The sequence below is a fragment of the Erythrolamprus reginae genome, chromosome 3 (assembly GCF_031021105.1).
Source record: "Erythrolamprus reginae isolate rEryReg1 chromosome 3, rEryReg1.hap1, whole genome shotgun sequence".
Classification (NCBI taxonomy): Eukaryota; Metazoa; Chordata; class Lepidosauria; order Squamata; family Dipsadidae; genus Erythrolamprus; species Erythrolamprus reginae.
In genome coordinates, this window is record NC_091952.1 from 172,711,889 (window position 1) to 172,734,935 (window position 23,047).

A 23,047-nucleotide genomic window follows, 5' to 3' on the forward strand; every position below is an offset into this window, starting at 1 on the left:
CTAACAAGGTGGAACAAAATCAGTGAGGATTGACTCTTACCCGCCCACCTCAACTAATAATGCGAATACTGTACATGTATTCGGGATTTTAGGATCAAAAACTGAGCCCAAAATTTCTGTTAGCAGTTGTGCCCCTTTTCGCAACCTTTTTTGCCACTGTTAAGTGAATCACTGCAGTTGTTAAGTAAATCACACAGTTGTTTAAGTCAGTGGTATCCAACCTTGGCAACTTTAAGTCTTAAAGTTGCCAAGGTTGGAGAGCCCTGGTTGAAGTCAATCCAGCTTCCTCCATTGACTTCGCTTGTCAGAAGTTGGCTGGAAAGGTTGCAAATTGTTAATCACATGAACTAGGGTAAGGTTAACTGTCATAAATACATGCCAGTTGCCAAGCTTCCCAATTTTGATCATGTAACTTCTTCTTTTACCACTTTGGACATCAAGGGAGATACAAATTTCTGCTTCTTGCACTTCTGGTGGCCTCAACCACTGTTCATTGATGCTGTGTTAGTGTCTGTCTTGGATGTTGTCTCTCCATCTTCTTTGAGATCTGCTTCATTTTCTTTGGCCTTCTCTTTTAGTATATACTTTATATGGTGTAGAAGAGGGGCGTCAAACTCAATTTCATTGAGGGCCATATCAGGACTGTGGTTGACCTGGGCAGGCATCGCCGACTGGGTAGGGGTTGATAGAATGTCTAGGTAATATAATAAACCTTAAACAAACTTTGAGTAGAGTTAATGTAGCAATGATGGTTAGTCAGTCAGTGAATCAGACTTAGTACGAAATAGAACAATATTATTATATACAGATAGGCAAAAACAATAGTAGTTACACAGTCCACACACACATAATCCTAATAATGGTTTACAAACTAGGTTATCGCACACAGCAAGTATACACAGAGCAAATATAAATCTCTCTAATACAAACTCCCCCAAGAGGAATAGCGTTGGCTCCCTCTTGTGGCCAAACAGCACATGTCTCTAAACTTACATTGTTAGTCTATGTATTGCAACACCCAACATATTTACATACAGTATACTAACAGGGGTGGTCAACTGAGTGGGTGTGACCACTGGGTGGGTGTAGCCAGCTGGATGCCACTTTGCTGGCATGTTTCCACTTTGCACTGGATAGACCAGGCTAAAACTACATTGGCCTGATCTTTCCTCTTCACACTTGGTAGACTGGGCTGAAGCTACTTTGTAGAGAGTAGAGTAGACTACAAAAATGTCAGGGGGAAAACGGGCTTGTTGTATCTGCCATTTAATTAGTGTATTTGCAGCCCGCACACTGTAAATATAAGAAACCTCTATTTTTTCCCCCTCACTGTTTCCATAGGTTTTCTCCCAGGCCTCACCAAGCGACATTGTCTAGTTGACAGGACCTGGAGAAGGCCGACATTGAGGCTTTTAAGCTAAAGTAATAAAACTCTTCAATATTTTCAACACAATTTCAAACTAAAAACCATCGGATACCTTAGGGACAACTACTAGATGGAGTGGGATGGAAATCCCAATTATTGAAAAAACTCAATTTTTAATGAACAACAATCCAAAATAAAGGAGCTTAAAAATTTCATACAGACTTTATCAACAACATATTTACATTCCCAATTCCTTTGTCACAAATATTATAACTGGTGTTTCCTTGTTGTTAATGATTGGATGTCCCTTGCCCATGATAACCTAAGGGAGCTCTGTAATTGGAGAGCCTCCAATAACCTTGGTAATTTTGGAGCTCGAATTCATCCAGTCTTGGTCTTTTTAATTCGGGATAGTATCTGGAGGAGAAAGAAAAAGAACTCAAAACATTCAATTCAACAGAAGAGACAAAAATGACCCTGTTTAGATCTTGGGATGCTTCACTCCCTCTGGTGCCAAAGGTGTGGAAGAAAACAGGACTATCAGCCCAGTTCAGCAGTATCTGGACACTAGAGGAAGGAAAGAAGATGGACAATAGCAGAGTTGGAGCCCAAGCTAATACGGTTTTGTATTGTGGGTCATGATATCACATACGCTTACAAAAAAGGGGCAGAGCTCACAATGCAAATCTAGAATGTGGTTGAGGGGTGCAGAGATCCCTCCGATGAAGGAATGCAAGATTGTTAAAGAAAAAATGAACAGCAACTCTGTCCTGGAGAAAGAAAGGTTGTGAGAAATCATAGGGTTGGAAAGGACCTTAGAGGTCTTCTAGTCCAGATCAAGGCAGAAGAAGCCTTATACCATCTCGATCAAATGGTTGTCCATCTTATTTTTGAAAGCCATTACCGATGGAGCACCCATAAGCCCAGCAGGCAAGTTATTAGACTGCTTAATTGCTTTTGCTATCAGGAAATTTCTACTTATTTCTAAGTTGGATTTCTTTTTAATGAGCCCTATCCATAGGCTAGACCAGTGATGGCGAACCTTTTTTTCCTTGGGTGCCGAAAAGGCACGTGTGTGTGTGCTATCATGCACGCATGAGTGCCCTCACCCATAGTTCAATGTCTGGGGAGGGCGAAAACAGCTTCCCCTGGCCCCCTAGAGGCCCTCTGGAGGCCAGAAACGGCCTGTTTCCCATATTCTGGTGGGCCCAGTAGGCTCGCACTCCCCAGGCTCCAAATGCTTCCCTGGAGCCAGGGGAGAGTAAAAACGCCCTCCCCCATTCCCCTGGAGGTTCTCTGGAAGCCAAAATCACCCTCCCAGAGCTTCTGTGTGAGCCAAAAATCAGCTGGCCAGCACACACTTGCATATTGGAGCTGAGCTAGGGCAACGGCTCACGTGCCAGCTGATATGGCTCCATGTACCACCTGTGGCACCCGTGCCATAGGTTCGCCATCACTGGGCTAGACATACTTATCTCCTTCAACCATTGCTAGTACACAGAGAGATTCAGAATAATACCTTTTGGGCAGGAAGAGTCTAACCCAGTGCTTCTCAATTGTTTTATGTTATGCCCCCTCCCCCAGAAGAAGTAAACATTTCGTCGTCCCCCCAACCAGCCCGGATGGGGGGGGGAATGCAGTGGGGTAGCTCCACCCAAGGGCACCCAACCTGCACTGAAAAATATTGAAAGAAAATTCAAGGTGTCTTGCATAAGCCACACACATTGTGATAGTAAACATTTTGGTAGCCCTTCACTGCCTCCCAACTCTTATTGTTTGCAATATTTGGCACATTTTTGCTTAAAAAACTCAAGCGGCTTATCAGCGTGATTGGTATGTTTAAGTGACACCTTAATTTATTTGGCTTCATGCTGTCCACTGCCAACATTTTAGACGCAGTAAACATACTGGTCTTTCCTCATCTCCCACCGTAGTCACAGTGAAGCCAAGTGCTTCATCCTAATTCCTCGTCTTAGCTTTCAGGAGACTTTTGTTTGTTTCATTAATTCCATCTCTCTCCTCCTTTCTTTTCATCCCCGTTCAATATTTTTCCATGGTGTCTCTTAAGGGTTTGTTATCTGCACTCCTGCTCTCTGCTGGGTGATATTGTTCGGTGGAAAAAACCCTTAGTCCCTGCGGCAAAACCCCCAACGTTCCCCGGGGTCACACGCCCCCCCCCCCCCGGGCACTGCTTCATGACTTCTCAGCTACCCCACTATTTGAGAAGCACTGGCCTAATCCAATCCTACAGTTCTACTACTCCCTGCAATCTCCATTCCATGATCTTTGTGACAAACACCATCCCCGGCTTTTGGCATGCCCCAGTGGCCTGCTTAGTGCCTCACCTGTAGTAAGCATGATCATGCTAACTGCACGCACTTCCGTTGTCATCATAGTGGCGTTTTTGAGACATGCTGCTGCTGGGCTGGTAATGTCCAGAGTATCCTGAGCTCCTATGCTGTTCTCGTTGTGCCGTGTACTGGTGATCTTCCTGCCAGCGAGGTTCGTGTGGATGGTATTGGTTCATGCCCTGATTTGAATAGGCATTCCAAGTATAAATAAATTGGGGATTTCGCTGCCATTCACTTCGTCCTCCAAGACAAGGAAAGGGAAGAAGCTAGCAGTCTTTTCCAAGAAGCCCACATGGACTTTGTTCTTCTGCCTTTGTCTACTATTCATCTGATTTTTGTTGTCTCTTTTTGAAGAAAATAAGAAAAAGGAGGGGGAACAATAACACAGTCATCAAAGTCTCCATAGCAGGAACAGCCCATCCAGAGTTTGTCAGGATCGGGGCCCTACCTGATGTAATATTCCAAATTGCAGAGAGAAGAACTGTAATGATTGTAATGACTTTAACAATGTAAAACTGCTTAGTCACCGTGAATCTGCAGATTGTAGTGTAATCTGATTGGTTGACTAAAGTATATACCATAAAGCCCCTTTGCATAGGTGTGGCTTTTGAAGATAGAGTGGCTTGTGGTTTAGTGTCGCTTGTGGCTTATTGTGGCTGAAGAACATCGTGGCTGAAGACTTGTGGCTGAGTATTGTAACTGAGAATAGTAGATAGGGAATTGTGAGTATTTTGTATGGTAACGTCTAGAGTGAGATAGCTACAGTGTAAATAGTTAGTGTAGGTTTGCTACGAAAGAAGTAAATATTTTCTTCAGAAACGTGTCTTCAGTATCTTCAAGACTACAGTCCTAATCCTATCCTAGTCTGAAGCAGACTGGCTAGCTGCTTTGGCTATCTGGGTTGAGCTAGCTTCTGCAACAAGTTACTCCAACAGAGTTAAACTGGAGTTCCCCTTGAACCATGTAGCCCATGTGGCTCCAGCAAGGGGACCGAGGATGGTCAGGCACTGCCAGCTTCCCCATCTCAAAAAGCTAGATGGGACATCAGGAAAAAGGGCAGAGCAGAAGATCTCTTGTCAGAGCTGCCATCACACCACTTCTGCCCTGCTTCGCTTCGATGGCAGCCTCCCATAAAATCCGGGGAGGGGGGTGGAGGGATATAGGAAGGGGGATGACAGGAAGCCGAAGAGCCAACCAGAGACAACAGTTGAACGATCCAAGGACACAGGCACGGGAAAGGAATGAGAATGCCCAGCAAAGAAGCTCCAAACTGAAAACCTCTCATCTGTACGGCTGAAACGCCTTCTAGGCTGGTTGTACTTCTTTGGGCAAAGTAGTTTCAGGCCAACAGGAGTCCTGGCACTAACTTCTTGGGGCCCTGGATTAAGCTGTTTTCCACTTTTTTCTTCCTCCTCCTCCTCCTCTTCTTCTTCCTTCTTCCTCTTCTTCTTTGGTTCCTGCCGAGCAGAAAGACAATATTGTCAAAAAACTCAAAAGGCCAACACTAAAAAAATAAAACGATATAAAATAAAATAAATAAAAAGTAAACCAGGGGCTGGAGAGGAAGGATTTAGCTGGAAAGGGCCTCTTCTAGAGGGAAGGATTAAAGAAAGAAACAGAAAGAAAAGTGGGAGGCTTAAGGCTTTCCACCCTCCGCCTCTTCATTTGTGACCAAAGATGTCTTCACCGTCAAGGTTTGATGAAGAGAAAGAAAGAAAAAGAAAAGAAAAAGGACACAGTGCCACCTAAAAGTCTCAAGTAGAATTCCTCTAGTTCCTGAGGTTTTCTTTCCTGCAAGATGTCCCCCTTCCTTCCTTCTCTATTTGTGATCCCCTCCATTCTATTGCACAGCACACACATAACACAAATGGGAAAGGGACGTTTTGCCTCCGCCAGTCGGCCACAGCTCTTTCTTCTCTGACGAATGGCCACTGCCTTTTCTCCCTCACCGAAAGACCCTTGGCTGTTTGGCCCAGCCCTTCCCTCACAAAAAACCACATTCACCCCTGGGCTTTTGGCCGCATGGGACACTTTGCCACTGGCCAATCAGAGCAGTCCTCACAAAAAGCTAATCCTTAAAAAGCTAATTTGGGAAGCCAATCAGAGCGATCCTCACAAAACGGGGAGGGGGGGAGAGAGCTAATTTGGGAAGGGTTATCTCCCTTTTATCTTAATCAAATGAAAGGAAATTCCGGTTTAGCTAAACTGCAGCCCAGCTAAACTTCTCTCTGAATTAATTTCGATAAACTTCAAAGTGTAATAAGCCTCACTCCCTTCCCATTCCCTTCTCTCTTTTCTCCTTTCCTTTTCTCCTTTTCACCACACTACAGAATCATAGTTGGAGGGTACTTCAGAGGCCATCTAGTCCAACCCCCTTCTCAAGCAAGAGACTGATACAGAGTGATAGAATTGGACGGGACCTCAGAGGCCATCTAGTCTGACCCCCTTTTCAAGCAGGAGACTGTACAGAATCATAGAGTTGGGGAGGACCTCAGAGGCCATCTAGTCTGAAGTCCTCCTCAAGCAGGTGACTGATATAGTATCATAGAGATGGATAGACCCTGGAGGTCCTCTAGTCCAACCCCCTGCTTAAACTGGGGGAGGACTGGGCCGAACAGCTAGGGGCCTTTCGGTGAGGGAGAAAAGACAGTGGCCAATCGTCAGAGAAGAAAGGCTGGAGAAGAAAGAGCCACAGTCAACTGGCGGAGGCAAAATGTCCTAGACCAATCTGTGGAGTCCCTGATGCTCTTTCACACGGTTAACCCTAGCCAATCCTTCTTAGCTTCCTAGTTCTAACAATGACAGCCAAAGTATTCACCCTGGCCCAAATGCCTAAAGAATGAAGTAAAAGAAAGTTTTAGCCATAATATGAAGTAGATTTTAACCAAGGTTCAATTATTCATATAACACACACAGCTAAGTTACTAACACACATATGTGAACCTTGGTTAAAATAAGCATTGTTTTGGTTAAAATCAGCCGCCATGCCTACACCAGTAGTTACCTGTTCCATTTCATCCTGACTTTTGAGCTTTTATTTCTTCATTTTTGATTAACTGCTGAGCTTTGAGTTCTTTGATTTTGGCTAAGTGCTGAGCATTAACTGGCAGCTTACTTCTAAACTTCTTTTCTTGACTTTGGGTTATGCACGGACCTTTGCTTTCTTGGATTTTGGCTGAGCTTTGATTTCTAGGACTTTGACTAAGCATTGAGCTTTGATTTATGGGTTTTTGATTAACTACAGAGCTTTGCTTTTTTGGATTTTGGTTAAGAGCTGAGCTTTGAGTTTTGTCTGGCTGATTCACCTTCTTATTTTGGTTTTGAGCTAAGCACTGAGCTTTGATTTCTTGGCTTCTTGTTAATGGCTGAGGTTTTCTTTTTTTAGTTTTAGCGAAGAGCTATGCATTGAGCTTTGATTTCTGGGCTTTGGGTTAAAAGCTGAATATTGCTTTCTTAGATTTTGACTGAGCTTTGCTGAGGGCTTTTGGTTAACCTCTGAGCTTTGGGCTGAGCTTCGCATTCTTGGATTATGGCTAAGCGTGGAAGTTTGATTTCTGGGCTTTTGGTTAACTGTTCAGCTTTGCTTTCTTGGATTATCTGGCTGTTCAGCTTTGCATTCTTGGATTTTGTCAGGATGTTTAGCCTTGCTTTCTCGGATTTTGGCTAACTTCTCAGCTTTATTTTCTTAAATTTTGTCTAACTGTTTAGCTATGCTTTCTTCCATTTTGGCTAACGACTGAGCTTTCACTTCTGGGTTTTTGGTTAACTTCTCAGCTTTATTTTCTTGGATTTTATCTGACTGTTCAGCTTAGTTTTCTTGGATTTTAACTGGATGCTTAGCTTTGCTTTAATGGAGTTTGGCTAAGGGCTGAGCTTTGACTTCTGGGCTTTTGGTTTACTTCTCATCCTTAATTTCTTGGATTTTGTCTGACTGTTTACCTTTGCTTTCTTGGAATTTGGCTGAGCGCTGAGCTAAGATTGCTAAGATTTTGACTAAGCGCAGAACTTTTGACATCTGGGCTTTTGCTTAACTGTTCAGCTTTGCTTCCTTGAATTTTATTTGGCTTCTTAGCTTTGCTTTCTTGGATTTTTGCTAAGCATTGAACTTTGATCTCTCAGCTTTTGGTTAACTTCACAGCTTTACTTTCTTGGATTTTGTCTGGCTCCTTAAAGTTGCATTCTTGGATTTTTGCTAAGCATTGAACTTCTATTTCTGGGCCTTTGGTTACCCTCTTCGCTTTACTTTCTTGGATTTTGTATGGTTGCTTAGCTTTGTATTCTTGCATTTTGGCTAAGCATTGAGGTTTGACTTCTGGACTTTCGGTTGACTTCTCAGCGTTACTTTCTTGGATTTTATCTGACTGTTTACCTTTGCTTTGCTTTCCTGTATTTTGAACTTGCTGAACTTTTGGTTATCTTCTCAGCTTTACTTTTGATGAATTTGGAACTTGCAGCCTAGTCTATATATAAGGCAAACATAATTGCAAACAGCTGGTGGGAGGGAGTGTTCTTTTCTGAGCAAAATAAATAAATAAACATTAATTTTTAATTAATATTGAATTTACAATATCTACCTAGTGGCCTACCTAGTAGGACCAGTAGTAGCTTTTGTGATATTTTCAGTGGTCAATATAACAGCATGGCTAGACTGCAAGTTCCAAATTACATGCTTGTTTTTGGAATCGCAGGGTGCATTTATATGTGTATGATGGGGCCCTGAAACAGAACCTGTTCAAATCTGCTCATCCATGCAATCAATATATCACAGCAGGGAGAATACACCATCTCCTAAACTCTCCTTTGTCACAATGGCACATATTAGCTCACTTCATGGCACAGTAATCCGAAATGACTTTACAATATGCAGCCTGTTGAATAATGAGATGAAGTACACAGAAAATTATGTACAGTACATGTCTATAATTACCTTTTTATTAGTAAACTGTATGTAATTTGGAACTTGCAGCCTAGTCTATATAGAAAGCAAACATAATTGCATATTCACATTAGCAGACTAATGCAATAGGTATTCAAAAAAAGCACTTACAGTAGCTAAAATCAACATTTTTTTAGTCCGGGCCAAAAGGACACGAGAACAGTACAAATGAATATAAATGCGAACAGAATAGTAGAGTTAAATCACCCATCTAAAACCCAACTCCCCACCCCCACCCACTGTTGTGATTCCGTCTGAGGCCCCTCAGGGAATGGCTGATCCTCTGCCGGCTTCCTGCTCAGAGGGGGAGGATGAGGAACAGGAGGTTCAGGCAGACGGGGAGGAGGAATCTCAGGCTGAGGGAGAGGGAGGACAGCCAGAGTCCCCCGAGGGGGAGCTCTCCCCAGCAAGCAGCCTGGATTCCTTAGATGAAAATGCACAAGCAATAATCGATCTCCGGCAGAGAAGAGCAACACAACGAAGGGGACAATTAGCCAGGTACTTTCAGCACTAAAGAGGCAACAGCTGGGTTTGGGTGTGGTGCTCTCTGGAAAGGCTGAAAAGGCAGACCCACCCTTCCTGGCTTGTGGAGTATTATCTTTGGGAGTCCTGGGACCTGGCTGTGATCTTTGGCGTCTTGGAATTCTGGTTTGTGACTTTGAATACTGAAACCTTGGGGGAGAAAAGTGTGGGTCTTATTCTCTACAGTGGTGGGTGTGCCAGCAAGAAGTCTGCTGTATTGTCTGGCCATCAGGACTGTGCTGTGAAGTCTCATAGCCTGCCTGTTGGGAAGAACAGGTTTTTCTCTGTGTTTATTTTTCAAACTATAAAGTGCTTTTGCTTTTACCAGCGTGTCTGGCTGCTTTTTCCAGTTGGTGTTGAAGTCTGGGGGCACTCAGACAGAACACCCACCAACCCCAAATTCCCTCTACCTGTATTATTTCAAACAAGGAAAAAGATAAAAATAATTTTCTTTGCCAGCCAATACTGCCAATACAGAAAGGCAGAATTGACCTAAACCCTTTAAATTGAGCAATTGATGGAGAGCCACACATAAGGTTAGCTAAATTCAAACTGCTTCATTGCCTTAGTAATAACTGAAACTTGACAGGTGGGGGTTACTCAAGTGGACCAATAGGAAGGCCCCTCTTCTAATTGCTTTCATCCCTGGGTTTCAAGTTCTAAATCCAATTTCTCAGTGAAGTTAGTCTCAACTGAATGGTAGACAATCAATTTGGTCTAAGCTTGAAATGTTGGCTTGAAACCAGCAGACTGGACTTCTAGTCCCCCTTTAAGCATGATAGCTGGCTGGATCACTTGGGGCCAGTCACTCCTTCTCAGTCCAACCTCAAAAGGTCATGAGAGGGGAAAGAGTATACTGGCCGGAGCTAATTATAAAAGTAATAAAGGCAGGATGTCTATCCCTGTTCTGGTACTTAGGAAAATAAACTAAGGAACTAAGCCAGCATTACTCCAGTCCATGCCACCTCTAGGTGTAAATCTTCTGGCTGACATAATCCTCAAATCTTTCATTTTGGAAAATTAGCCATTATTATAGAACAAAATTCTTTATTGGCTAAGTGTGATTGAATACACAAGGAATTTGTCTCTGGTGCATAAACTTGTATTACATTTAAATAAGTAATGGATCATATATCATAAATCAATTATCATCAGGAAGCTATGTGTTTCCCAGAAGATGGATAGGCCTATCATTTTATAAGTTGCACCTTCTTTAGATCCATGTTTTTCTTTCTACAACATCTGAACTAAGGAATCTCTGAAACATTATCTTGGGTTTAGGTCCAGGTGCCAGATGAGAAGTCTCTCATCCTAAAACCTATCCTGATGATCCCTTTTTATTTTGAATACACCATAGTGGTGTATTCTTGGGAAGGGGATATATTGTGTAGGTGGATATATTGTGTAGGTTGACATTAAAAAAACAAGGTGATGCACCAATGGATAATGTAATTATTTTTTTAAAATCCTGGAATGTGCAGAATTAGACAAATTGACAATGGAATTCAATCAAAAAGAGGACTCAGAATACCTTAAAGTCTGGAATTTGTTTTATAATGGTTGAAAAGGAATTTTTTTTTAAAAAAAGAGAAATTACATATAGAAACATAGAAACATAGAAACATAGAAGTCTGACGGCAGAAAAAGACCCCATGGTCCATCTAGTCTGCCCTTATACTATTTTCTGTATTTTATCTTAGGATGGATATATGTTTATCCCAGGCATGTTTAAATTCAGTTACTGTGGATTTATCTACCACGTCTGCTGGAAGTTTGTTCCAAGAATCTACTACTCTTTCAGTAAAATAATATTTTCTCATGTTGCTTTTGATCTTTCCCCCAACTAACCTCAGATTGTGTCCCCTTGTTCTTGTGTTCACTTTCCTATTAAAAACACTTCCCTCCTGGACCTTATTTAACCCTTTAATATATTTAAATGTTTCGATCATGTCCCCCCTTTTCCTTCTGTCCTCCAGACTATACAGATTGAGTTCATTAAGTCTTTCCTGATATGTTTTATACTTAAGACCTTCCACCATTCTTGTAGCCCGTCTTTGGACCCGTTCAATTTTGTCAATATCTTTTTGTAGGTGAGGTCTCCAGAACTGAACACAGTATTCCAAATGTGGTCTCACCAGCATTCTATATAGCGGGATCATAATCTCCCTCTTCCTGCTTGTTATACCTCTAGCTATGCAGCCAAGCATCCTACTTGCTTTCCCTACTGCCTGACTGCACTGTTCACCCATTTTGAGACTGTCAGAAATCACTACGCCTAAATCCTTCTCTTCTGAAGTTTTTGCTAACACAGAACTGCCAATACAATAGTCAGATTGAGGATTCCTTTTCCCCAAGTGCATTATTTTACATTTGGAAACATTAAACTGCAGTTTCCATTGCTTTGACCATTTATCTAGTAAAGCTAAATCATTTACCATATTGCCGACGCCTCCAGGAATATCAACCCTATTGCACACTTTAGAGTCATCGGCAAATAGGCAAACCTTCCCTACCAGACCTTCCCCTATGTCACTCACAAACATATTAAAAAGAATAGGACCCAGAACAGACCCTTGTGGCACACCGCTTGTAACCTGACTCTGCTCAGAATACTTGCCATTCACAACAACCCTCTGGTGTCTATGCTTCAGCCAGCTGCAAATCCATTGAACTATCCAGGGATTAAGTCCAATCTTCACTAATTTATCTGTCAGCTCTTTATGTGGAACCGTATCAAAGGCTTTGCTGAAGTCCAGGTAGGCAATATCCACGGCACCACCTTCATCCAACACCTTTGTGACATAGTCAAAGAAATCAATGAGATTAGTCTGACATGATTTGCCTTCAGTAAAGCCATGCTGATTTGGGTCCAATAAGTTATTGTTTTTTAGGTGCTGATTTATCCTCTTTTTCAGTAGAGTCTCCATCATTTTAACGACAACTGATGTCAAGCTAACTGGCCTGTAGTTACCAGCTTCTTCTCTACTGCCCTTCTTGTGGATAGGCACAACACTTGCCATTCTCCAATCCTCAGGAACATCTCCTGTTAACAAGGATTGGTTAAACAAATCAGTCAGGGGGGTAGCAATGACAGATCTGAGTTCTTTAAGAACTCTGGGGTGGATGCCATCTGGACCCATTGCCTTATTTATCTTTAATCGTTCAAGTTCTTCTAAGACATCGGCTTCTAAGATCACTGGAGCTGAATCCGTACAGTTGGAAGCAATGCTATATCCCTCTATAGTATTATTTTGTAAGGTGTCTTTTGAGAAAACTGAACAGAAGTAGCTATTGAAATGGTCAGCGATCTCCTTATTCCCATTAATGCATGTATTTTTCCCGGTACTAAGCTTCGTGATGCCGCAGTTTTTCTTCTTCTTATCACTAATATATCTGAAGAAGGTTTTATCCCCCTTCTTTAGAGATTTGGCAATTTCTTCCTCTTTTGAGGCTTTAGCAGCATATATTATCTGTTTCGCCTCCTTCTGTCTCATTTTATACACCTCCCTATCAGCTATACTTCCAGACTCTTTATACCTCCTATAGGCAGCCTTTTTTTCATTGACTATAGTCCTTACATCATTGCTAAACCATAGCGGTTTCTTCTTCCTTTTACCTTTAGTTATTTGTCTTACATACAGTCCAGTGGCTTTTAAGATGGCCTTTTTAAATACAGTCCACTGGGTGTTCGCTCCTGCCATTTTATCCCTCCCCTTTAATTCATTATCTAAATATTCCCCCATTGCATTAAAATTTGTTTTTCTGAAATCCAATACTTTGGTTGCATTATAGGATTGCTCACAATGAGTTTTTACATCAAACCACAAACATAGATGGTCACTGCAACCTAAATTTTCTCCCACCTTGACATCTGAAACCCAATTCCCATTCGTAAAAACTAAATCTAGAATATTCTCCCCTCTAGTTGGTGTCTTAACCAGCTGTGCCAGAGCTGCTCCTGTAAAGGCCTCTACTATATTCTTACTTTTGCATGTAAGGGCACTGGGGATATTCCAGTCAACATCAGGCATGTTGAAATCACCCATAACCACAATATCTCCCTTTACTGCCATTTGGGTAATTTCATCCACCATCTTGTTGTCATATTCCTCAGATTGCCCTGGAGGCCTATAGATCACCCCAATTCTAATGACAGAACCGTCTTTATTTTGCATGCAAATCCAGAGGGTCTCTAGATCTTGACATGTATTTTGAATTAGTGTTGTTTTTAGAGTTTCTTTAACATAAATGGCTACTCCACCTCCCCTTCTCTCTATTCTATCCTTCCTATACAGTGTATATCCTGGTATGGATATTTCCCATTCATTAGAATCCTTAAACCATGTCTCAGTTATGGCAACCAGGTCCAAATTATCTCTAGATATTATGGCCATTAATTCACAGAGCTTGTTGCTCAAGCTTCGAGCATTCGTGCACATTACACGAAGAACATTATTTTCATTATTAGTTTGCCCCTTATCATCAACAACTACATCTATTTTATTTGCAGCTCCCTTTTCATAAGCTTCCAAAAACTGCTTTATCCTCATTGGTCGGGGACAGAAATCACCCACATCAGTTACATCTCTGTCCCCTTTACCTAGTTTAAATGCCTGTCCAAAAAAGTTCTGAATTCCTCACCGAGTACCTGGGTACCTCTGTATGATGGATGCAAACCATCCCTCTTAAACAACTCCCTATTAGACCACCTACTGACATCATGACTTACATAGCCAAAACCTTCAGCTTTACACCACTGCTTTAACCACACATTAAACTCTATGATACACGTTGTTTTATCCTCTTGGCCACAAACCAGTAACACCTCTGAGAAAGTCACTGAATCTGCTATTTTACCCAGCTCCACACTTAGACATTGAAAATCTCTTTTTACTACATTGACATTTCTCTGGGACAAATCATTTGTGCCAAGATGCACCACCACATCAATGTTATTACCTTTACTCACAGCCTTGACAATGTTTGTAATCCTCCTCCTGTCCCTGCTGGCAGTGGCCCCTGGGAGACACCTCAGCACCTTCACAACGTCCTTACTCTGTCCCAAATCAACACCTCTAACAGTCGAATCACCCACAAGAAAATGTGTCCTCTTTATATTTCTACTAACTGCACTTGATGGTTTGGTGACATTTACAACAACTTCCCCTTTGAATATCACCTCATTCTCTGCCTGAGGGGCCTTGCTAATATCTCCAACATCCTTACTATTTAAATCCGCAAGAACAGTATAGGAATTCAATAAAGAGAGACCAAAATTACTATGTTTTTGCTCAACTGCACGCAATCTTCCTGAACCGACAGTTGTCCACACAGCCCTCCTCCTCGGGGGGCGCTGTGGAAGTGGAGGCTGGACACATGGCTGCATTACAGCACGTGGCTGGGACAATCTTTCCACTTCTGACTGCAAGCTACAAACTAAGGACTGCAATCTAGAGATCTCGCCATCTAACCTAGATGTCCTAATGCAAAGAGGGCAGTACCCCAAGTTCCACAAGGTACTACGGAAGACAACAGCCAAACAAGTGTTACACTGCACCAAGCCAGTCATCTTAACAATGTATTGAAATACAAGTACTTAGCAATAAAATCCACAACCCCTATTGCTACCAAACTTTGCTGATTTTGGTTTATAGTTATATGATTCGCGCGCCGTTAGGCGCGCGGGCCACTACCTTCCTCTCCTTCTCTGTGATCTGAAGTGCAAATTAAAATGGCTTTTTCCTGTTTTTATCCTTCCCTTTGTCTGTTACAGCCAGTTAAATCTCCCCCTTCTCGTTGAATTCCAAAAATGCAAAATGCAAAAAGTAAAAAAGGACTACCTTCCTCTCCTTCTCTGTGATCTGAAGTGCAAATTAAAATGGCTTTTTCCTGTTTTTATCCTTCCCTTTGTCTGTTACAGCCAGTTAAATCTCCCCCTTCTCGTTGAATTCCAAAAATGCAAAATGCAAAAAGTAAAAAAGGACTACCTTCCTCTCCTTCTCTGTGATCTGAAGTGCAAATTAAAATGGCTTTTTCCTGTTTTTATCCTTCCCTTTGTCTGTTACAGCCAGTTAAATCTCCCCCTTCTCCTTGAATTCCAAAAATGCAAAATGCAAAAAGTAAAAAAGGACTACCTTCCTCTCCTTCTCTGTGATCTGAAGTGCAAATTAAAATGGCTTTTTCCTGTTTTTATCCTTCCCTTTGTCTGTTACAGCCAGTTAAATCTCCCCCTTCTCCTTGAATTCCAAAAATGCAAAATGCAAAAAGTAAAAAAGGACTACCTTCCTCTCCTTCTCTGTGATCTGAAGTGCAAATTAAAATGGCTTTTTCCTGTTTTTATCCTTCCCTTTGTCTGTTACAGCCAGTTAAATCTCCCCCTTCTCCTTGAATTCCAAAAATGCAAAATGCAAAAAGTAAAAAAGGACTACCTTCCTCTCCTTCTCTGTGATCTGAAGTGCAAATTAAAATGGCTTTTTCCTGTTTTTATCCTTCCCTTTGTCTGTTACAGCCAGTTAAATCTCCCCCTTCTCGTTGAATTCCAAAAATGCAAAATGCAAAAAGTAAAAAAGGACTACCTTCCTCTCCTTCTCTGTGATCTGAAGTGCAAATTAAAATGGCTTTTTCCTGTTTTTATCCTTCCCTTTGTCTGTTACAGCCAGTTAAATCTCCCCCTTCTCGTTGAATTCCAAAAATGCAAAATGCAAAAAGTAAAAAAGGACTACCTTCCTCTCCTTCTCTGTGATCTGAAGTGCAAATTAAAATGGCTTTTTCCTGTTTTTATCCTTCCCTTTGTCTGTTACAGCCAGTTAAATCTCCCCCTTCTCGTTGAATTCCAAAAATGCAAAATGCAAAAAGTAAAAAAGGACTACCTTCCTCTCCTTCTCTGTGATCTGAAGTGCAAATTAAAATGGCTTTTTCCTGTTTTTATCCTTCCCTTTGTCTGTTACAGCCAGTTAAATCTCCCCCTTCTCCTTGAATTCCAAAAATGCAAAATGCAAAAAGTAAAAAAGGACTACCTTCCTCTCCTTCTCTGTGATCTGAAGTGCAAATTAAAATGGCTTTTTCCTGTTTTTATCCTTCCCTTTGTCTGTTACAGCCAGTTAAATCTCCCCCTTCTCCTTGAATTCCAAAAATGCAAAATGCAAAAAGTAAAAAAGGACTACCTTCCTCTCCTTCTCTGTGATCTGAAGTGCAAATTAAAATGGCTTTTTCCTGTTTTTATCCTTCCCTTTGTCTGTTACAGCCAGTTAAATCTCCCCCTTCTCCTTGAATTCCAAAAATGCAAAATGCAAAAAGTAAAAAAGGACTACCTTCCTCTCCTTCTCTGTGATCTGAAGTGCAAATTAAAATGGCTTTTTCCTGTTTTTATCCTTCCCTTTGTCTGTTACAGCCAGTTAAATCTCCCCCTTCTCGTTGAATTCCAAAAATGCAAAATGCAAAAAGTAAAAAAGGACTACCTTCCTCTCCTTCTCTGTGATCTGAAGTGCAAATTAAAATGGCTTTTTCCTGTTTTTATCCTTCCCTTTGTCTGTTACAGCCAGTTAAATCTCCCCCTTCTCCTTGAATTCCAAAAATGCAAAATGCAAAAAGTAAAAAAGGACTACCTTCCTCTCCTTCTCTGTGATCTGAAGTGCAAATTAAAATGGCTTTTTCCTGTTTTTATCCTTCCCTTTGTCTGTTACAGCCAGTTAAATCTCCCCCTTCAGTTAAACATATAAATGATGTTTAACTGAAGAATGAATATAGGATTTTATAAGTTTGATTCTAAAGGATAGGTATATTTACATTGATAAAAATTGTAATGGAAATACAATTTATATGAATGACATATAAATGAAGATGCTCCCTTCATGACTGGCTCTCCGATGACCCACAGGCACGATGAACCAGGAGCATTTCACCCCTGGAAGGTGCCCTATTTAAAGCATCCCCCCATTTTAGGTGTTTATTTGTGTGTGCCAGTATTGGGTTCCTACATGATCAGGGAGGGAGAAGGCCAGGGGTGGGCTACTGCCCGGACGGTGGGGGGGAGGAACATAGTGGGACAGCGAAAATGGAGCTCCATCCCAGAGCACCCAATTTGCACTGAAAGATATGGAAAGAAAATGCAGGGCGTCCTGCATAAGCCACACCCACAGTGTGGTAGTAAAAATTTTGGTAGCCCTTCACTGAGGATGGCGCATCAGTAGCAGAAGTCAATCTGTGTGGACAGCTCCTGGTGACCCGCGTGTGGGCCCACGCATCAGAGCAAGATTTGTACACGAAGCAAACTTTTGCGAGAAGACGCACGTGCACATGAGATTTTGGCAATTTTTGGTGATTTTTTTGCTGAAATCTTGCACGCCCGGGCATCTTCTTGCAAGATTTCTTTCCCGCGCATGCGCAGAAGCCAAATCTTGCTTTGATGCGTGCGCCCGTCTGCCAGACACCCAGAGCTGCGCGCACATCTGCACCAATAGTGGCGGAATCGGGAATCCACCCCTGATGTGTGCATAGCTGTCAGTGGCAGGACAGGCCCGGAGAGGGAGAGCTGATCCAGTGTTCTGTGTTCCCTTGTTTCTTTTTTTCCTTTTTAACCGTCTAACTTGGCCTCTTTTCTGAGTTCCCACCCAGTGATATAATTCCTGGGGAAAATGCCCTTGCAAGAAAATATGGGACACCAGGATTGTAGCTAATGCTCCCATTCTTTTGGGACACCTGCAGAAGTTTGGCATTTCTTTAGCCATGGATTAAAAGGATATCCTCCTCAGAAATATCCAAAATGAACACAACATAATATACAGAACTAAAGAAAAGAAACACACAATTCCACACACCTAATATTAGGTTGCTTGACAATGATAATCAACAATATGGTTGACAAATTATGTCTTCTATGTAACAAATAAATTTATATATATAGTGAAAGAAAACATTAACTGAAGATAAGCAAATAACTATCTATGTGCATATATAGAATACCACTGAAACTGAATGTTTTATAAGTCGTTTAAGTTTATATGCTCATTTGTCTGTCTAGTTTTTTTCCCTTTTTTCTTTGTATGTTCTGTTTAAATTGTTTTTGTTTTCTTTCTATTGTTATATGTAGAAACTTAATAAAGTTTTTTTTTTAAAGGAATGGAGAATTTGTGTGTGTGGGTAGGGGGTGGGATTTGGATGGAGCTTTTTTTAATTAATATTTTTATTGATTTTTATAATATAAAAAACACACACAACATATAACATGTGCTCAGTGATCCCACCACCAGACAGTCGATCATACTCCACCACCAGTTGGGGGTATTTCTTGTATAAATCATTTAAACCCAAGAGTGAAATATTTCTTTACATATTATAGAGTGATTCCAACTTGTTTCTTATAGCTTGGTCTCGGATCCTACTCGCCATATATCGTCTTACCTTGTCCGATTTGGATGAAGCTTCACAATAGCTTCACAATGAATGGGCAAACAACAAAGCAGGCATTATAAGCCTCAAATCTTGATTGGAATATGAATGATTTTTTGTTACTAAGGAATCTAATTCCTGTCCAAGTAACATTTACATCTTTGCGATAGATAAGAAAGTGGAATGTTTGCAGAATTGCTCCTGAGTTAACCAGCATGTATTAATCAAATACACTTTTTTAAAAGGGCTTCTCTTTTGTGTCTGTAGCATGGTTATTATGTGTAAGTTATAAGATTTTTTGCAAAAGTAAAAACAATGGGTCTATAGAAATATGAACTCAAGAGCTAGAAAAATGCTGAATATTGTGATGCTTAGCTTCCATTAATGAGTACAGCCTTAGATCCCTTCATGAGTAGTAGTTGTGCCAATATACTGTAGGTCTATCATGACTCAACGCTCAGCCTTTTGATGGAAAGCCAGGAGAGTAATTCCCATTCTCAGGCTGGTACAGTTCAAGCTTCCTGGATGTAAACATTTCTCAACCCACATTATAGTCTCCGGAGAGGGGCGGCATACAAATCCAATCAATCAATCAATCAATCAATCAATCAATAAACAAACAAACAAACAAACAAACAAACAAATAAATAACTTTGTCTACAAAGATCAAAAAGTCATTTTCTTGCAGCAACCAGAGTTTTTCCATCAAAAGATCTTTTGTTGAATGGAGCCAATAATGTTAGTTGAGGAGTCGTTAATGACATTGTTTAATTAGATATATAATAAAAACATCTGTATCCACATAAAAACAAGTGGTCTTGGGGAATCTCAAGGTTTGCAGATGAACCAGTCATCTTAATAACAATTTTTAAAAATTCTATAGTAGGGTCATCTCGACAAAACAACTTGGTGAGGATTAAATCAGCTCAGTGGAGTCGAGATCCAGAAAGGAAAAATACACTTCTGGAAGATGATGGGACAGTAGCTCAGCAATTTCATACAAAATTTCATACAGCATTTCATACAAATTGATTTTATTACATATATCCTGATTTATTACTTTGTTTTGTACTCTGAGTGCACTGTTCTTAAAGGCAGAAAATGATCTCCAGCCTTTTAAACAGAATCTGGAAACACAATGAGTTTTAGTTAATTAACTACACTAAGCTGTAATTCAATTTCATTATGGTTTGTCTAACAAATTCATAGATGATTTTCTTGCCATTATCAGGTAGGAAAATCTTGAATGTGACATCAGCAGTGTTTTTTAAAAAAATAAATGAGGCTACAAGAATTAATGTAATTATAATTTCAAAGCAATAAAAATAGCTGGAAAAAAATAGCTGTGAATCTTAAAAGAACGAAGAAGCTAGGGTGATGTCCTTGTGTACCAAATTAGAATCCATGAGATTGGCATTCAATGTCGGTTATAAAGTGGGTTTCCTCATTCATCTAACTTGAGATTTAGCATCTAATCACCTCCAGTGCACATGTGCATACTGGCCAGCTGATTTTCGGCTTTCTGGAAGGTGGGAGGAAGAGAGATCTTTTTCACCCTCCCCAGGCTTCAGGAAATGGGCCTACCGGAAGTACGGAAATGAACTTCTGGTTGGGCCGCTGAGCCATTTTTCACACTTCCCAGGCTCTGGAGGCTTTCCTAAAGCCTGGGGAGGGTGAAAAACAGCCCAACGGGCCTACTGGAACTCTGGAGGCTTCAGTGAGCCCTGTGCGCATGCACAAGAGGGCAGGGTGTGTATGTGCAGAGTTTCGGGGGGGGGGGGGGTAAGGATATTGCATTATGGGTGTGGGCACGTTTAGCACCCAAGCAAAAAAAAAAAAAGTTCACTATCACTAATCTAGTAGAAACCATCCCTTCAGCAGAGATCTATTCAAAAATAGAAAGATATGAGTGCTAATGCTATTTTTATTATACAACTATAGTAACAGAATCTTGCAAGTATGAATGTGCCCTCTTCTTTTCTTTGTGAAAACTATAGAGGGTCTGCTTGAATGCAAAGGAGATCACACAGTTGCTGTTAGCCCCTTTTTCCACCCCATGCTGCCAAAAACATCACCAAAAAGGCTTCAAGAGTTGTTAACTTAATCCTACGTAGCTTCTGTTCCGGCAACCTCACACTACTAACCAGAGCATACAAAGCTTTCGCCAGACCAATTGTTGAATACAGCTCATCTGTCTGGAACCCGCACTGCATTTCGGACATAAACACTATAGAAAATGTCCAGAGATACTTTACCAGAAGAGCTCTTCACTCCTCCACTCACAACCGAATACCCTATGAAATTAGACTTTCAATCCTAGGTTTAAAAAGCTTAGAATTACGTCACCTTAAACACGATCTAACCATTGCCTATAAAATCATCTGCTACAACGTCCTTCCTGTCAATGCCTACTTCAGCGTCAGCCACAGCAACACATAAGCACACAACAGATACAAACTTAATGTAAACTGCTCCAAACTCAACTGCAGGAAGTATGACTTTAGCAACCAAGTAGTAAATGCATGGAGCTCACTACCAGGCTCTATAAGTATCATCACCTAACCCCCAAAACTTTACCCTTAGACTATCAACTGTTGACCTCTCCCGATTTCTAAGAGGTCAGTAAGGGGCGTGCATAGGTGCACCAGCGTGCCTTCGGTCCCCTGTCCTAATGTTTCTTCTTTTATTTTTTTACTAGTATCATGTATATGAATGTTATTATATCTTTACATACCTCCAATATGTACTTGACAAAACAAACAAATAAACAAATAAATAAACAATACATTTCTATCATGGACCCAGATTTCTTTTTATCAGACTGTGGCCTTGGTTGCAACTCTTCCTCTTCTTCTTCCAGTTATTCCTTTTGCCTACTACACTTGATCAATAAACCAATTTGTGAGCCAAATATCCAGTAACTTATATCATGGTAAGACTGAGCAGACAGGTATATTGCTCTGAATCAATGTGAAATAGCAGGCTATAAATATTAGCTTCAGGACATGTCTCTTGATTATTGCTCCTTATTTATGAAGGATGTTTTTTCTATCCTATCGTACCCTGAGGTGCCAGATTCAAAGATCCAAAAAGGCATAAGAACTCACAGCAAGCCAATCACTATTCTCTGCCTACCTTCATCTCTTGTATGTCCACAATTCCAGGAGTTGTGCATGTGCCATCACTGGAGATTTTCAAGAAAATACTGGATAGCCTTTGATTGGGATGGCCTGAAAATTCTTGGTTGGACTGGGCATTTGATCAGAAATTCTCCAAGGCCTTTTCTCATCCTGATTCTATGATTTGTGAGGCTTGTATTGCTCGTGCGATAGTTCTAAACAGAGGAAACATTAATTAATAATATTAATTCTGAATATCAAATTATTTGGAAAACAGTAGAAGGTAGCCTCCACTGCCTCGGATGATCAGACTCTGACTAGTTGTTCAATGCATATTTACCTAATCATAAGACTCAGTGAAAATGAGCTGTGACACATCAATTCAGTTAATTGCTCTACGGTTTATTGAGTTTAAAAAAAATGCCACCCAGACTGAATCATAAATTTAACACAGTAAATTTAATTTAACACAGTCCTCGGAGAGGGGCGGCATAAAAAATATTTATTTATTCATTCATTCAGTCAGTCAGTCTGTCCAATACACAATGGAGGTTATAGAGGATATAGTAGAGAAGATATATGAGATATAGGAGAGACTATAGGACAGGGGACGGAAGGCACTCTAGTGCGCTTATGTACGCCCCTTACTGACCTCTTAGGACTCTGGAGAGGTCAACTGTGGTTAGTCTAAGGGTAAAGTGTTGGGGGATAGGGCAGTGTTTCCCAACCTTGGCAACTTGAAGATATTTGGACTTCAACTCCCAGAATTCCCCAGCCAGCATTCGCTGGCTGGGGAATTCTGGGAGTTGAAGTCCAAATATCTTCAAGTTGCCAAGGTTGGGAAACACTGGTTTAGGGGATGCTACTACAGAGTCCGGTAATGATTTTTAAAATTTAAATTTATAATGAAATTTATAATAAATTTATAATAAATAAATTTGCTGCGTTAAATTTATGATTCGGTGTTTGCACAGGACACTGAACCCACGAGTTAACCCAAATATAATTCACCTCACCGTGTTGTGCGAACTCAACCATGCTAGTTCGCTGGGGGATTTTACACCTCAGCTGGATTCACGCAGCATACCAATCCATGAACGACCGCACACTTGCCTTTTCGGCCGGGTTGTATCTCTGAATCCAAAATCAACATCGACCGCGCGAGGTTTCTATCTCTTGCCCTATTTGCTATTCAACAGAACTCTCATTTTAATTGAAATATCCCTTCCTCCCCCCCTCCCAATACAAGCAGGAAAACCGCAGTTTACCCGTGAAAAAGTAATTAAATTCAGAACCGCGAAAAAAGTCAATCACGCGCTCCAAATCCCTAATTGTGAGGCGCGACTAAGAAAGGGGCGGGCCCACC

At 41.0% G+C, this 23,047-nt stretch overlaps 1 long non-coding RNA gene across 1 annotated transcript; it reads right to left on the reverse strand.

The window, feature by feature from the left end:
* Positions 1–1,519: 1,519 nt before the first annotated feature.
* LOC139165861 (uncharacterized) lies at positions 1,520–23,023 on the reverse strand. Its single transcript, XR_011558823.1, has 4 exons — positions 22,698–23,023; positions 21,698–21,896; positions 3,712–5,174; positions 1,520–1,783 (listed from the first exon to the last, which is right to left on the reverse strand). It is a non-coding gene; the product is annotated as an uncharacterized lncRNA (long non-coding RNA).
* Positions 23,024–23,047: the final 24 nt, after the last annotated feature.